This window comes from Dipodomys ordii, unplaced genomic scaffold, assembly GCF_000151885.1.
Source record: "Dipodomys ordii isolate 6190 unplaced genomic scaffold, Dord_2.0 Scaffold84, whole genome shotgun sequence".
NCBI lineage: Eukaryota > Metazoa > Chordata > Mammalia > Rodentia > Heteromyidae > Dipodomys > Dipodomys ordii.
Genome location: NW_012267300.1, coordinates 4,682,583 through 4,688,351, shown reverse-complemented (window position 1 = coordinate 4,688,351; position 5,769 = coordinate 4,682,583).

Genomic DNA, 5,769 nt, shown 5'->3' with positions numbered 1-5,769 from the left:
CTGGAGCTTCAGCTCTATGTCCGGCTCTTTGGAAATTAATTGGAGACCAAAGTCTCGCAGACTTTCCTACCTGGGCTGGCTTTGAACTGTGATCTTCAGATTTCATCTTCCTGAGTAGTTAAGATTACAGAGGTGAGTTGCTTGCTCTTGCTACTGTGTTGTCATCTTTGTAGGAAAGAGCAGGTGACAAAGGAAAGACAGCCCTTGAGATGGGCCTGAAGTATATGATCCACAGTAGACTTATTGGGGTCTGCATTAAATCTTCTTGTCATAGTAAATATGGGGAAGATAGTCTAGAAGCCCTAGATATGACACAAACTGATTAAAAAGAGATTGAAGGCCTTAACAATCCTTGCAAAAAAACTTAGTTCCAAGTGCAGGCTGTTGACCCTGGGATGCTGGGTCAACATGAGAAGGAGATGATGTGAACACACTCCCTAATAACTCTTGCAAAATGCTCAGACAACCCAAACACTCAACAACAGAAGAACAGCATTGTGTCCATTTAAGAACATTATGTTTTAGAATACTATTGATGGTATGGAGAAATTTGCATCCTCTAATATTAAGTAGAGAAACGATAATCTAAACTTTTTACCATATAAATTTGTAGAATGTAAAAATGTGTACAATTTGATACCAATTCTGTGGGGACCAAAAAGTAACAAGAAGAACAATTTTTTTCTTTGCCAGTACTGGGGCTTGAATTCAGGACCTGAGTGTTCTCTCTGAGCTTTTTTGCTTTAGGCTAGCATTCTACCATTCTTTCTTGCCCTGTCTGGCTTTGATTGGTTATCCTCAGATCTTGGACTCCTGAGTAGCTAGGATTTTAGGTGTGAGCTTATCTTTTTTTTTTTTTTTTTTGTGGGGCCTGAACTCTGGGCCTGGGTGCTGTCTCTCAGCTCTTCAGCTCAAGGCTAGTACTCTACCACTTGAACCATAATGCTACTTCTGGTTTTCTGAGTGATTTATTGGAGATAAGAGTCTCACGGACTTTTCCTGTGTGGCCTGGCTTTGAACCTTGATCCTTAGATCTCAGCCTCCTGAGTAGCTAGGATTACAGTGTGAGTCACTGCACCTGGATCGGTAGGAGCCTATCTTAAGTGCCAGCTTAAGAAGAACAATTTTATGTGACTCTTGTCTTTACCTTTAATGGAAATGTGTTAGTTTTATGAGAAGAAAAAGAAAAGTAAGGCTCATCATTCTGATAGGTAGCCGACACTATTAAACAGTGTGCTAGAGACAAGCTAGTGGCTTAGCAAAAACAATTTCCTTTTCTTTCTTGCAAGGACCATGGGTGAGCTGCTTTGTCCAGCTTCACCTGAGATTGGGTATGGCTTTGTGACTTAGAGAAAATAGGATTTGAATGTGAATATTATGAGCACCTGTTAGACTTGGACCATCACATTCTCTCATGCCTGCATTCTTTTTTTTTTATTTTATTTGTGAACATATTGTACAGAGGGGTTACAATTACATGGGCAGGATAATGCATACATTTCTTACCAAGCATTGCATCCTCCTCATCCCTTCCCAGCCTCCCCCCTCCCCCCCAATCCCAACCCTTCTCCTTCCCCCCCCTTCCCCCCCCAACCGATGTTGTAAAGCTCGTTTTGGACATGACAACTTGTACTTCTCGTTGTTGCATCAGGTCCACCTATATCCTTAAACAACTGTTTTTTCCCCCTCTCCTCCACAAGTTATACTGACATCAAATATAGTGAAAGCAGGGGTTATACTGTGGGGGAGGGACATACAAAGCAACAAAGAGATAGTCTTATAAATGCATTAGAAACACATGCATGAAAGAAAAAACATTAAAATACATATCTAAGGGTTCATTTTCCTGACATCACATTATCTGACCTTTTCCGCTTGACTCATACATATACTAGATATTGCAAATAAGGGAAACCATGGGACCTATGTTTCTTTGGGCCTGCCTGCATTCTTCCATGCTTTGTTGCAGATAGATTTGAGGAGCTCAGAAGCATCTTTGAGGGACTCAACCTGGACTGACTAGACCATAGTAAAATTCACAGCCAAACTGGAGCAATACTGCTCTTCAGGAATGCTTATCTGCCTTGTATAAGGCCAGAAAGAAACTATCAAGTCAATCACTTCAACTCTAAAGTGAAAGTCATTAGTGTTATCTCAACATGTACTGACTTATTTAAGGCTACTTATTCCTGACCCAAAATATTTTTTTAAAAAGATATTTTAGTCATTTTGAAATTAAAAATACTGAATAATTTAAAAATCCACAGAAGAAACATGTTAGCCACCATCTAAGAACTAAGGCTTCAATATATGAGCCTTTTGGGGAGACTCTTAATATTGAGGCAGTAACTCTTGGGATTAAATCCTAGACATAAAAATCACTAGATCAATTGAGAGAAATAAATTAAATTCATGTATAGAGTATTGTGAAGAAGCAGGGGGTTGGTGTCTCATACCTGTAATCCTAGCTACTCAGAAGGCTGAGATCCATGGTTCACAGTTCACAGCCAGCTTGGGCACAAAACCCTGTGAGACTCTTATCTCCAACAAACTACTGAAAAGCCAGAAATGAAGCTATGCCTAAAGTATTAGAGTGGTAGCCCTGAGAAAAAAGGAAAAACTCAGGGCAGTGCCCAGGCCCTGAGTTTAAGCCATAGGACTGGCACACATGTAGGTACACATGTGCATGCATGCATGCATACGTACACACACACACACACACACACACACACACACAAACAATATTGTGAGGAAACATGGATTATCAAGAGGAGTCCCACTTTTATGAATATAGATTTTGTTCTGTCACTGCTGGTGCTATTTGAAAGATTTAAGTGAGTTTGTCTGGTTCACAACTGTCTACTACTTGAACTGTACTATTTTAGAAGATTGAGATTCATGTTTTCTATGTTCAAATTCCTCTTTCCTCTCCTACACACTTCTATTTTGCTGGACTTGGAGCTTGTACTAAGGGTCTGGGTGCTGTCCCTGAAGTGTTTTTTTCTCTCTCTCTCAAGGCTAGCACTCTACTATTTGAGTCACAGCTCTACTTCCAGCTTTTTGGTGGTTAATTGGAGATAAGAGTCTCACAGATTTTCCTGCTTCAAACTGCAATCCTCAGATCTTAGCCTCCTGAGTAGGCATGAGCCACCAGGCCTCCCACACTATTGGATGTAGATTTCATTATGCATATATTGGAGGTCTCAGGACCTAAGGATCTCCAAGTATTTTCCAATTCCACATACTCTCTTCTGGAACAATAGAAGAACATGCATATCACATACAACACAGATAGAATATAGAGAATTAAATTATTTCTTCGAATCATTTCTTATAGATTCAAAATTCAGATCCAACTGTGCAAAGCTCATCTTCTGGTGAAAGGGAGGAACTAGGAGACTTTAGAGGAAATTTCCCATGAATTCACGTTTTCCAGAGGTGAGGACATAGTGTGTACAGAGAACAAGACCAATAAGTATTAGTTAATAAATGGCAAAGTGATACTTCTGGGAAGAGAAGCCAGAGAGGATGAAATTGACTGAACTCGGTGCTGGGTTTAGGACAGTTTAAGAATATGGAGCCTGAGTGAGCTGGAGGTGTATCTCAGTCTTCTCAGCTCCTGGTGGTATGAGAAACTTGTCCCATTGGTAAGAGAGAAACAGGAAACTGAATGCCAATGGGATGGCCTCAAACTTCTGAAGCTAGTCCCTCTTCCCACCACTTCCTCACCCTGTTCCATACTTTGCTGAATTGTTGGGAGCTTGACAAAGGTAGCTAGCTAAAGGTGGTAATAAATTCCTAAGGCCAAGGGAGATTAATTTTTGCCTATCACATATATGATGAACTAACACCAATATTACTCAAGTTTTTCTGTGAAATAAAAACAGAGGGAACAATTCCAAACTTATTCTTGAAGCCAATATCACACTCTTCCCCAAATCAGATAAGTATCCAACAATAAAAGAAACCTACAGTCTAATTTCTCTGATGAACAGAAAAACTTGAGTAATATTGGTGTTAGTTCATCTTTAAAAATCTTAGAGAATTCAGTGGTGAATCCATCCAGGCCTGGGCTTTTCCTTGTTGGAAGACTTCTGATAACTTCCTCAATCTCATTGGGTGCTATTGGCTTGTTTAACTGGTTTATATTTTGTTGGTTCAGGTTAGAAAGAAAGTTTGTATATCTCTAGAAATTCATCCATTTCTGCTAGGTTCAAGATGTTCAGAGTAGATGCCCAGGAGTGGTATGGCTGGGTCATAGGGAAGGTCTATGTTTAGTTTTTTGAGGAATCTCCAGTCTGCTGTCTAGAGAGGTTGTACTAGCTTACATTCCTACCAAAAAAGCAGTAGAGTCCTTTTCCCCAAAATCACACCAACACTTGTTGTGCAAATTCACAATACTTGCCAGTCTTCATGGGGTAAGATGGAATATCAGAGTTGTTTTAATTTGCATTTCCTTTATGAGCATTTCCTCCTGTATCTCTTTGTCATTCTTACCTCTTCTTCTGAGAAGTCTCTCCTTAGCTCCCTTGTCTATTTTATGATTTGTTTATTAGGTTTGAGAGGAGCTAGTTTCTTGAGCTCCTTGTATATATTGGATATTATGCTTTCAATGTATTAATAGTAAAGATCTTTTCTCAGTTTGTTGACTTTCTAGTTTAGTACCTATGTCCTTAGCTGTGCAGAAACTTTTATTTTGATGTAGTCTCACTTGTCCAATCTCTCTCCTATCTGTGTGTCCCTGAGATTCCACTCAAGAAATTTCTACCTCTACGTATATGTTTTACTGTTTCTCCCACTCTCTCTTGCAGTAACTTCAAAGTTTCAGGTCTGATGTTGATGTCTTTGATCCATTTTGAATAATATTGGTACATGGTGACAAACAGGGATCCACTTTTAATTTTCTGCTTATGGATGTGTAGTTTTCCCAACACCAGTTATTGAAGCATTTATTTTTTTCTACTTCATGTCTTTGGCTCCCTTATCATGTATCAGATAACTGAAAGCATATGGCTTTATTTTTTATTAAGTGATTGCATAAATTCCACAAATTTCATAGTATTGTGGGATAGTAATACTTAGTGAAGTCATAAACACATTTTAACCTTCACAAGGTACATTGTCATTATTGTGGTCTATAAAGCTTATGGACTCTACAAACTTTAATACTACAGCTATTTTTTCAAAACCAGGTGATATGTACATTTTATTTCTTGTTCTTCTAATCTATTCCATTGATCTTCGGATCTATTCTTGTGCCAATACCAATACGCTTTCGTTATTATGGCTCTGTAGTAGAGTTTGAAATCTAGTATTGTAATATCACCCTGCATCAGAATCAAGTCCAAATGATCAAAGGCCTCCAAGTCAAAGCAGACACTCATTACAGAAAGGAATAGGAGAAACTCTAGGGCTCCTTGGCAGGGGTCAAAAAAATTTTTTTTAACTTTGTCTTTTTTTGTAAATTGTGAAAATACTGTACAGAGGGGTTACAATGGGCAAGATAATGAGTACATTTCTTATCAAGCATTGTAGCCTCATCCTTTGTTTCCCCTTCCAATCCCATCCTCCCTCCGCACCCCACCTAACCCTCCTCCCCTCCCCCATTGTTGCAATGGATCCACCTGTATCCCTATTTAAACGATTTTTTCCCCTTCCCTTCCAAAAATTATAACATCAAATACAGTGAAAGCAGGGGTTATACCATGGGGGAGGGACATACAAAGCAACAAAGAAATCATCTTATAAATGTGTTAGAAACAATCTCAT